General features: G+C 39.2%; 1 protein-coding gene across 2 annotated transcripts in view; it reads left to right on the top strand.

Annotated features, from left to right (window-relative positions):
• Positions 1–12,494, top strand: part of LOC126416464 (serine/threonine-protein kinase Sgk2-like) — a 111,472-nt gene that overhangs the window by 52,827 nt on the left and 46,151 nt on the right. The gene's annotated exons all lie outside the window — the stretch shown is intronic.

Genomic DNA, 12,494 nt, shown 5'->3' with positions numbered 1-12,494 from the left:
AAATAAAAGCTGTACATATTGTTTGGCTACACTGAAATTCTTCCCCTGACTTCTGAACAGATATTTTCTGTCCTACTTCTGCGATTAGTGTCTTGTCGATTTTATCTGTGGTGTTGTCAAGGATGGGTCGTTTGGCTATGAATGCCCATGGAAGGTCAAAATTAATGTTCTGTGGATTTTGTAATTATCAGATTTGGTGGGAAAGAAAAAGGATGTTGAGAAACACATTAAATCAGAGAACCACTCAGTTCACTGGCGAGAAGATACTGCTGCATCTCAGCAGATACAATAATATTTTGAAAGCTTAAATGTAGTAAAAAGAAGGAAACAAACACAGATTACATCCGGGGAAGAAATTGAAGTGTTTGTGTAAGTAAATGTCAATTTCAAGAACTAAAGCTTTGTTTTTAGGCATGTAGTTTGATAACCTTTTAAATTTGTACATCTAGTTATTTACAAACAAACAAAAAATTTAGATCCAAATTTTACCAAAAATGGATGCAAATTTTGCAAAAAATAGGTGCTACACTTTAAAGTACCTACTAACTAGTCATTCAGCTCTAATCCTCTTTACTTTTTAAGTAAAGCAGCTTCAGTTAAGTCCTTAAAATTGCCTTCTGAATACTTTTTAATTGACATTAAGGAAATCTCTTACTTATACAGGGTGAGCACAAAGTCTGGACCTGATTATAAAAATTTATAACACAATAACCATTTGACATAATAAGTTATATTTGATGCCATTACATAGCTTAGTGTTACTAGTTGTTGTGACCAATAGATGGTGCTAGTGTTCCACAACACTGACGTGGTCTGTTAGGTCACATTAGTTGCTGGCGAAATGGCGTCAAAGCAGGAGAAAGCGCAATGTGTGCTTTGGTTTCAGGAAACGAAATCACCCATCAGTGTTCAGTGTAAATTTTGGGCTTCTTATGGATGCAGCCCTCCTGAAGTTAAATCAATAAAGTGATGGTATGCAAACTTTAACGAAACAGGCAGCATTGAAGAGCATCCTCAAAGTGGCAGGCCTCATGTGAGTGATGCAACTAATCATTTCAACAGAGTCCGTCTAAATCAACTCCTCAAGTATCAGCTAAACTTCAAATATTGCAAGGAAATGTGGTGAAGATTCTTTGTGAAAGGCTTAGGTTGCATGCTTACAAAGTGCAAATCGTGCAGACCATTCAGCCGAATGATTTGCTGACACGTGCTGAATTTGCAACTGAGATTCTCATGAAGATTGATGGCACTAACGATTACTTAAATCGCATATGCTTTAGCGATGAATCCACAATTCATGTCAATCGAATGCTAAATATGAGTAGGCATAATGTCCGCATATGGGGTTCAGTCTCCACATGCTACTTAACAGTTACAGTGAAAAAGTGAATGTTTGGTGTGGCCTCGTGCATAACAAGGTTTTTGGACCAATTTTCTTCGCAGAAAAATCCATTACCGCTAACGTTTACTGACATTTTGCAACAGTTCATTGTCCCACAGTTAGAAGAATATCAACCATGGATACTTTTCCAGCAAGATGGAGCAAACCCCCTCCCCTCAGCCTTTGATGGTGTGCAATTTCCTGGATGAAACATTTCCGGATCGGTGGATTGGAAGGAATGGTCCAACACAGTGGCCACCCAGCTCTCCAGACATTACACCCTTTGACTTTTTTTTTCTGGGGCTATATCAAGGACAGAGTTCTCGTCACACCAGTTGCTGATGTCGACAAATTGAAGGCTAGGATACAAGCTGCTGTGGGTACTGCGACAGAACGCATGTTATGAAACACCTGGCGGGAACTGGAATACCGCCTTGACATTCTCCGAACTACCAAGGGAGCACACAATGAGGTTTACTAACATAAGTGGTCCAAGGGCGGGGGGGGGGGGGGGGGGGGGGGGGGGGGGGAGGAGGAGGAGGAGGAACCACGCTAACCTATGTAACGGCATAAATGTAAATTATGATGTCAAACTGTTATTCTGTAATAAATTGTTATAATCGGGGCAAGACTTTGTGCTCACACTGTATATCTGAACCTATGGCAATAGCATTCGGTGCTACGAAAGATTTAGTTGTAACTATAATTTTTGTATTCTTGGTACATTGTTCATAACAAAGTAATATTTTCTTGACTGGTCAATAGTTTTGCATTATAATGGTCGTTATCAGTTACTAGAGATAATGTTCAGAGAGCAAAAGGTTGTCTACAACTTCTGCAAAAACCATATTGCAATTAGGAGTCAAAGAATGTGTAAAGGAGGCAGTAATGGAGAAGGAAGTGAGACATGCTTGTGAGCTATCCCCAGTGTTGTTCAGTCAGTATGAGGAAGAAGCAGTGAAGGAAACAAAGGAGGTGATTGGAAAGGGACTTCACATTCAGGGAGAAGAAATAAAATCTTTGTGGTTTGTAAACGACATAATTCTGTCAGCAAGGGACAATGAAGATCAGTTCAACAGGGTAGGTAGTGTCTCGAAAATAGGTAATAAAATGAATTCCAACAAAAGTAAAAAAGAAACTTTAATATAGTGCGTGGTCAGATTAATTAAGTGATGCTGAAAGCATTAGGTTAGGAAATGAGACACTGAAAGTAGTAGATAAGTTTTGTTGTTTGGCGAGAAAAAGAAACTGACTATGGCTGAAGTATGGGGAGTGTGAAATGCAGGTAGGCAAGAAAGAGAAAACCATTTCTGAAAAAAAGAAATTTAATTTTAGATATAAATTTAAATGTTGGGAAGTATTTTCTTAAAGTATTCGTCTGTAGTGTAGCCTTACACAGAAGAGGAACATGGACGATAAACAGTTGGAACAAGAAGAGACTAGAAACTTTCAAAATGTTGTGCTACAGAAGAACGATGAAGATTACATACTTAGATAGCTAATAGGGCTATACTGAATCAAACAGGCAAAAAAGAGCTTCATAGCACAATTTGACTCAAAGACTGGTCAGACACGTTTTGAGGTGTCAAGGAAGAGTTAATTTCAAAGATGTACAACTTCCAGAGGGAGGCCAAAGTTTGAATAGACAGCAAGGAGGTTTAAATAGATATTATAGTAGTTAAGCAGAGACCAAGAGACTTGAACAATGATAGACTAGTCAGGGGAGCGGCAGCATACCACTTAACAGTGTAGACAGCAACAACATAATGATTATTATTAGAATGTTGTTGTAAGATGCAGACACTTCAACTGGACTTTGGTCTTACTACAAACAGCTCCTCTCCAGTAGGTTTGTTGTTAATAGTAATTTTATTTTGAAAGCCTGCTCACTGTTCATATCATTACAGGGGCAACTATTTAGAAGGCAAGTAACCTGTGCGACCACATTTACGATTCAGTATGTACACAGTATGAATGTAGACTTTCAAGCTTTCCCGTGGGTATGTTGTAAATAGTATTCACAGGTTTGCCGCCAAATGATGATGTGCAAATTCCTCGGTGCAACAGTCGGACATCTTCAGGTGCAACAGTCAGACATCTTCAGGTGGTTCTGTGCTGGTGGCTAGGTACGTTTTTCTGACGATATCCACACATTGACGCTTTGTATATAGAACGTGCACATGAAGAATGCGCAATGATTTGCAGTTAGATGGCACCATACTCAAATTCTCTCTGCCAAAAATCACAGAGCGGTCTTCCTGCGTGTGCTCTGTATGCTATGTATACTAACAGTGTGGCCACGTGGCACTCACTAAAAAAGAAAAAAAATATTAGACCAATGCTATGTTGGGTCTGTTATATAAAAAAAAAAAATCTTAATTTTCTCGTCGTAATTTGATAGCAGCCAATGCAGGGTTCCAGGCTGTGCTCAGTTGAAATCCTACATCTGTGTTGTAGATTATCGGCTGTGCAGATATGTATTGCTTCCCTAATGCAGCAATCCCAGAAAGATGATCCCGTGGAAAAAACTTCTTCCATCTTTTTGTAAATCATGTGATTTCCTGTACTCAGACAGTGCTCTGCAGTTCTCCGATTGGCGTAGGCCTGTATGTCACTGATGTTCATGGCGGCGTTCTTGTACTGTGCGACATGTCTGGCCTATACATGCAGTCCCACATTGACAAGGGATGTTGTACACACATCATTTTCTCAGGCCAAGATCATCCTTAACCGAATCCAATAGGTTCCTCAGTTTTGCAGGTGGTCGAAAACACACTTAATGTCATATCTTCCTAGTACTCTTCAGATTCTTGATGACATGGCACCAAAATATGGCAAAAATGCCAAAGTGGTGGGTGTCTTGGTATCTTCGTTCTGCTCCATAGACTGAACTCGCTTGGGCCTGAATACTTGTTGCTAAAGAGCTTTAAAGAGTCCTGCAAGAGCACCTTTGTAAATAAAGACACAAAATCAAAACTTGTTAAGAGATTGGATGATTGCAGTCTGAGTTTTCAGGTGACCTATGAGATCTTCAGAGTTTTGAATATGATGGTCGCTGTTGCCTATGAGATGCCCCAATAGTGGAGTCAGATATTTAGGAACAAATTAAGTAGGTGCTCCTATGTTACTTACAATGGGACGTAGAGGTGCCCCATTCTTATGGACCTTGGGTGATCCATAGAGTCTAGAAGGAACTGCATCCTGTTGACGCAAACCCTTGGTGACTAGTGCTGGAATCGAACTCTTCCTGATGAGTTCCAAAGTCTCTCTCTGTATCCTACCCGTCGCATCACTTTTTAATTTACGGTATGCAACATCATTGAGCAGTTTGTATATCTTGCTACTATATTCTCTGCATGAGAGAAGCACAATAGCATTTCCTTTGTTAGCAGGGAAGATGATGATATCTTGGTCTCCTCTCAGTTCTCATAGAGCCTTTCTTTCAGCTGAAGAAACCGGTAATCTGTTAATAAAAAGTTTGTGACCATAGACGTAAATTAAAGGAAACTTATTGTATATGCGGGTCACTGTTTTATTTGCGACAATGTCGCAACTTGTAAAAGTTAATATTGAAAGATGTACAAGGACTATCCAAAAAGTAAGGCATTTGAAATAAAAAAAAATTAACAATATAAAAACAAATTTTTTATATACATTTTAAAGGTATGCTATTAAACTAGTTATTCTACATAACAGACATTGAATTTGAGGCACTTCTCATACTGTGGCACAAGTTGTTCAATACCGTATTTGTAGAAATCTGCCACCTGCGCCGGCCGAAGTGGCCGTGCGGTTAAAGGCGCTGCAGCCTGGAATCGCAAGACCGCTACGGTCGCAGGTTCGAATCCTGCCTCGGGCATGGATGTTTGTGATGTCCTTAGGTTAGTTAGGTTTAACTAGTTCTAAGTTCTAGGGGACTAATGACCTCAGCAGTTGAGTCCCATAGTGCTCAGAGCCATTTTGCCGCCTGCGATTGCAACCACTGGTTTATAGTGGCATGCAATTCAGCATCAGTATCAAAACATTATACAGTGAACCATGTCTTCATTGTTGGGAAGAAGTGATGGTCACTCACTGCAAAATCTGAGCTGTATGATGGATGATCAAACACTTCCCACCCAAAACTCTGTAGGTGCTCTTTGATGTGATTGGCCGTGTGTGGATGTGTGTTGTCGTGAAAAACAAAATGCTTGCTGCAAGTTTTCCCTAATGCTTCTTTTGTATCATCTGCCTTAACTTTGTGAGTCTTTGACAAAACCCCTAAGAGTTAACCATTCTGCTGCATCCAGGGAAATCCTCAAGAACCACTCCCTTAGAGTCCCAAATCACAGTGGCCATGAACTTTCTTACTGACAGCATTTGCGAACACTTCCTTCATTTCTTGGAAGAATTTCTCTCTCTTCATTCTGTCAACTGCCTTTTTGTTTCACAACTGATGTGCTTATCCAAGTCCCATCCCCAGTTAAAATATGGTTGTTACCACTTTTCTCATAATCTTCAAGTGAAGGTCAGTGCTGCAGCTGGTCTGGTTTTTGTGGTCTTCCTTTAGGATTGTGGGAACCCGCCTAGCACAATATTTGAGTAAACAAGCTTCTCAACCACACAACATTTTCACTAATTTTGTCATTGATTTTCATCGTCAGTCAGTTGGTCACAAGGCTAGGCATACCACTGTGGTCATCCTCGTGGACATTGGTGTGGCCATTTTTAAAATCTGTTTACCATTGCCTCATTTGGCTTTCACTCATTATTTCTTTTCCTTACACATCACATAGGCTGTGATAAATTTCAGTATTTTTGCCATTGTCTGCCAACAAAAAGCTAATCACAGAATGCACCTCACAAGTGACAGGATTTTCTAGTGCTGCACACTTTTTAACGTGTCTTAGAAAGCAAAGTGATAGAGAGACAGGTGACACACTACCACCGCTGGATGCGTATCGAGCACCAAGATAGTGGCTGTAGCCCTGCACACCACTACAGTGAACCAAAACTTTGGTTGCTTTCTGGGTAGCCCTCATAATAAAAAAAACAAGCAACATAAAATATTTGCAGACTTGAGAAATGTGAAATTCCACAGGGCAGTTGACAAATAAGAGGTAATGGAAATATTGTACATAGTGTAGATACTGATGCGCCAAAACTTTATGACCACCTTCTTGATAGGTTGTTTGTCCTCCTTTGGAATGAAATACATCACTGATTCTGCATATCAGGGATCTGACAGCTTGTTGGTTGGTTTTTTCCTGGAGGTATCTGGCATTAGATGGCTACGCATAGGTCATGTGATTCATGTAAATAACAGGCTGCTGATTTGTGTACATGGTGGTGATGCCTAATAGCAACCTAAATGGGTTCCATGGGATTTACATCAGGAAAGTTTGGTCACTGATTCATCAGCACTAGTTCACTATAATGCTCCTCAAACCACGGTAGCACAGTTCTGGCTCCAACACTCAGTTATACTTCTTAAAGTTGACATCACTGTTGGGGAAGACATCAAGCATGAAGCAAGTGGTAGTTTCACTGTCGTCCTACCTCTTTCCATAGATGCTCAAGAAAGTGGCACGTGAACATTCGAATGGCTTCACAGTTTTCGAGATACTCGTTCAGACTTTGCGTAGTAATACTCTGCACTTTGTCAGAGTTGCTTGTCTGAATGTATTTCCTCTCTTGCAGCCCATATCTTATCTCTCCTCCATTTATATACTTTCAGTACTGTGTCACGTGCCCACACCACCACCAGGCAGCACCCAATGTCACGGAGGGCAGTAGTCATAACGTTATGGCTTATTAGTGTATAAGGTAGAGAAAAGAATGCGAGGAACAAGTAATGGAGGGGAAGAACAAAACCACTTTGCTATTGATGTTTTGGTGTTTGTTTCCTTCTAATACTCTCTTGCTGTCTCTTCCCTGAAATGCGAGTTTAAGTGACTTTCTTGCTTCGTCCTTTGGATAATCAAATTATATTTAACTATAACACTATTTCTGGTGGATTCGAGAAGGTAATGTTTGTCAGCATTTGTGTATAGTGGTTTGCTACCAACAGCTAACATTTTCATCTATCGCCATTTGGTTGTGGTTTCATTTCAGATATTTCCTTTGAAGGTACTTCTTATCAACTTGTATTAATAATGCTGCTTTACTAATCACAGAAATACTGTACAGTAATGTTTGTTTTTTCTAATAATATTTGTTTACTGTAACCTCATTGAAAATTAAAATATAGGAAAGGGTAATGATTTAATGGTCTGGAGTGCACGCAGACATTGGCCAATGATGCTATTGCTGCTGCCCCTCCAGTAGACATCATGCAGAATACATGCTTGAAAATATCTTGGTTATTTGTGTTTTTCAGTTATTTGTGCATCTTGTCCCCTACATTACCCTGAATAACAGAGAGTATACTGTACTATAAATGTAAGACAATGTCTATAAAAAAGACAGAGAACTGTAAAGAGAGCTGTCATTGATGTCACTAAGTGGAAATTTTGCCAAAGTCTTCTTGCAGTTCCTGATGATCATCCGACGACATTACTTTCCTGTATACAACAGTATTGTCAGTGATCACTGTTATAGTCCCTACTGATGATATCTGATAAATTGTTTATGTACATTGAAAACATTAGATGTCCTATTGTGCTTCCTTGTCACACCTGATGTTACTTTAGTTTCTGTGGAACATTGCCATGCAGTATGATGTACTGGGTTCTATTAGTCAAATATTCCTCAAGCCAATTGCATATTTGCGGAGAGCTCTGTATGATTGTGTATTGGTTAGTGGTTGCTGTTGTACAGTGTCGAATGCCTTAGGAAATCTAGTAAGACCGAGCTGCCTGTTAACCTGCCTCTGTTACTTGCAAGAGGTGTGTGGATAAAGCAAGCTGTGTTTCACATAAGTAGATTTTGTTTTCTGAGCCTATGCTGATTCCTGGAGACAAGCTTGTTTTCCTCCAGGAAGAATGCAGTGTTTGAATTTATATATGCTCTGGGATCCTTCAGCAGGCAGACATCTGTGACCTGCACTCTTTTGCCAGAGACTATTGCTAAATCTGAGCTAGAAAATGAATTAATTCTGTACCATATCCAGTGTAACATGTACCTGGAATTCCACCAGAACTTGATGCCATATATGCACTGAGTAATCCTAATTATTTTTAGTACTGGGGCTGCTAATACTGATATCACTCAGTTGTGAGTCTGTAACGAGGCCAAACATTGGTACAGTAGTATCCTATGTTGCGAATATTTTGGAAAAGCGGAGCTCAAAACTTATGCTTCACCTCCTTTCTTCAGTTTCAATACCAGAAAGATTCATGAGAGACAAAATGGAAGATTTAGATCCCTTTGTTGACTTTATGTAGGACCAGAACTTCTTAGGATTCTGTTATAAACCTTTCATCAGGACCTGAGTGTTACAGTTATTGTTAACATTACGCTTGGCTCTTTTCACAGTTACATGAGTTGCTATTAAAATTTGTATCTGTATGATCTCATTGCTAGTGGTCGCCATCGTCGTCGTTGTCACTTCTGTATTCACAACATTTGCTGAATGAGACCATTATGTCACAGTGAGCCTATGCCATCTTTTATTACTTTACGTATAACATACTTACACAAACTGCAATTTGTAATGTCCTTCAACTTAAACCACAATTTTTCTGCATTGGACAGAGCTAAATGAAATATTCTCAGGTCATCCATTAATTAACTTGACAATGACACACATCAGTTTTTCCTAACACACATACTCATGTAACATTGTGTGCACACTCACAGCAATACCTGCTTCCTTTATCTTATGGTTCCAGCTCTTACCTAACAATCACATTGTGACAAAAATGACAGTGTCAGTTGCAATAGGGGCAGTTTTAATGCCTTCAACCATATGCGTGAGACTATGCAATTTGACAGCTGTCATGACCTTGTGCATGGTTTTGGTGAAAAAGCAAATTATGGCAAATAATCCACAGCCAGGAGATTGTAATATAGAAAATCTGCAGCTTTTTGATCTGCGTGGAAAGTGTGTCCAAAATGAAGCTACAGCCACTTATAAATAAATATGATAATGAAGAGTCCTGGGTGATGGGCAAATGATGGAAGGAGTAAATGTAACCACTGAATATATAGGTGTTCAGTGGTAAACAGATACGTAAACAAGTATCTAATCTTTTGGATAATGTCTTTTCATGGAGCAGACTAATGCCCAGTGCTAGCAATACACAGCCCAATTAGATCCAAGAAAATAGAGGATTGGAGAGAATAAGTTGAGGGCTTAAATTGAGGAGCTACATAAGAGAAAGAGAGAAACAGTTAACATTTGCACAGCCTGTCATTTAAATCTATTAAAATTACTGTGTTGTATGTATATATTTTAATACCTAGCTGGAGTTTCACAAAGGGATGAATAATTTTGTTCTGCAGCATGATCACTAGACCTAAGAGTTTTAAGTACAAAAAGAATGTACAAGAGACAAGAAAAGAATGCTAAAAGAGTAGGTGCTACTCTGAAAAAGAAGCAACAAAATCAAAAGTTGGGAGTATTTATTTATGTTTTCTTTGCACAAGTCATTTACAACCATTCAGATAGAAAAAAAAAAAATTAAGGTGTAGGTCCTAAAAATCCCATGTCTTATCAATAAGTTTTCATTATGTTTCATAATTGGATTTAGTGCTGATATGTATATAGTAGTATCTTCCCTTTTTTTTTTTTTTTTTTTTTTTTTTTTTTTTTTTTTTTTTTTTTTTTTTTTTTTTTTTTTTTTCATCAGTCTACTGACTGGTTTGATGCGGCCCGCCACGAATTCCTTTCGTGTGCTAACCTCTTCATCTCGGAGGAGTAGCACTTGCAACCTATGTCCTCAATTATTTACTTGACGTATTCCAATCTCTGTCTTCCTCTACAGTTTTTGCCCTCTACAGCTCCCTCAAGTACCATGGAAGTCATTCCCTCATGTCTTAGCAGATGTCCTATCATCCTGTCCCTTCTTCTTATCAGTGTTTTCCACATATTCCTTTCCTCTCCGATTCTGCGTAGAACCACCTCATTCCTTACCTTATCAGTCCACCTAATTTTCAACATTCGTCTATAGCACCACATGCTTCGATTGTGTTTCGGTTTTCCCACAGTCCATGTTTCACTACCATACAATGCTGTACTCGAGACGTACATCCTCAGAAATTTCTTCCTCAAATTAAGGCCGGTATTTGATATTAGTAGACTTCTCTTGGCCAGAAATGCCTTTTTTGGCATAGCGAGTCTGCTTTTGATGTCCTCCTTGCTCCGTCCGTCATTGGTTATTTTACTGCCTAGGTAGCAGAATTCTTTAACTTCATTGACCTCGTGACCATCAATCCTGATGTTAAGTTTCTCGCTGTTCTCATTTCTACTACTTCTCATTACCTTCGTCTTTCTCCGATTTACTCTCAAACCATACTGTGTACTCATTATATTGTTCATTCCGTTCAGCAGATCATTTAATTCTTCTTCAATTTCACTCAGGATAGCAATGTCATCAGCGAATTGTATCATTGATATCCTTTCACCTTGTATTTTAATTCCACTCCTGAACCTTTCTTTTATTTCCATCATTGCTTCCTCAATGTACAGATTGAAGAGTAGGGGCGAAAGGCTACAGCCTTGTCTTACACCCTTCTTAATACGAGCACTTAGTTCTTGATCGTCCACTCTTATTATTCCCTCTTGGTTGTTGTACATATTGTATATGACCCGTCTCTCCCTATAGCTTACCCCTACTTTTTTCAGAATCTCGAACAGCTTGCACCATTTTATATTGTCGAACGCTTTTTCTAGGTCAACAAATCCTTTGAAAGTGTCTTGATTTTTCTTTAGCCTTGCTTTTTTCTTTAGCCTTGCTTCCATTATTAGCCGTAATGACAGAATTGCCTCTCTCGTCCCTTTACTTTTCCTAAAGCCAAACTGATCGTCACCTAGCGCATTCTCAATTTTCTTTTCCATTCTTTTGTATATTATTCTTGTAAGCAGCTTCAATGCATGAGCTGTTAAGCTGATTGTGCGATAATTCTCGCACTTGTCAGCTCTTGCCGTCTTCGGAATTGTGTGGATGATGCTTTTCCGAAAGTCAGATGGTATATCGCCAGACTCATATATTCTACACACCAACGTGAATAGTCGTTTTGTTGCCACTTTCCCCAATGATTTTAGAAATTCTGGTGGAATGTTATCTAACCCTTCTGCCTTGTTTGACCGTAAGTCCTCCAAAGCTCTTTTAAATTCCGATTCTAATACTGGATCCCCTATCTCTTCTAAATCGACTCCTGTTTCTTCTTCTATCACATCAGACAAATCTTCACCCTCATAGAGGCTTTCAATGTATTCTTTCCACCTATCTGCACTCTCTCCTCTGCATTTAACAGTGGAATTCCCGTTGCACTCTTAATGTTACCACCGTTACTTTTAATGTCACTAAAGGTTGTTTTGACTTTCCTGTATGCTGAGTCTGTCCTTCCGACAATCATATCTTTTTCGATGTCTTCACATTTTTCCTGCAGCCATTTCGTCTTAGCTTCCCTGCACTTCCTATTTATTTCATTCCTCAGCGACTTGTATTTCTGTATTCCTGATTTTCCCGGAACATGTTTGTACTTCCTCCTTTCATCAATCAACTGAAGTATTTCTTCTGTTACCCATGGCTTCTTCGCAGCTACCTTTTTTGTACCTATGTTTTCCTTCCCAACTTCCGTGATGGCCCTTTTTAGAGATGTCCATTCCTCTTCAACTGTACTGCCTACTGCGCTATTCCTTATTGCTGTATCTATAGCGTTAGAGAACTTCAAATGTTTCTCATCATTCCTTAGTACTTCCGTATCCCACTTCTTTGCGTATTGATTCTTCCTGACTAATGTCTTGAACTTCAACCTACTCTTCATCACTACTATATTGTGATCTGAGTCTATATCTGCTCCTGGGTACGCCTTACAATCCAGTATCTGATTTTGGAATCTGTGTCTGACCATGATGTAATCTAATTGAAATCTTCCCGTATCTCCCGGCCTTTTCCAAGTATACCTCCTCCTCTTGTGATTCTTGAACAGGGTATTCGCTATTACTAGCTGAAACTTGTTACAGAAC

This window comes from Schistocerca serialis, chromosome 8 (assembly GCF_023864345.2).
Source record: "Schistocerca serialis cubense isolate TAMUIC-IGC-003099 chromosome 8, iqSchSeri2.2, whole genome shotgun sequence".
Lineage (NCBI taxonomy): Eukaryota > Metazoa > Arthropoda > Insecta > Orthoptera > Acrididae > Schistocerca > Schistocerca serialis.
Note: the sequence above shows the minus strand (reverse complement) of the source record. Positions and strands in the feature narration are given on the sequence as shown.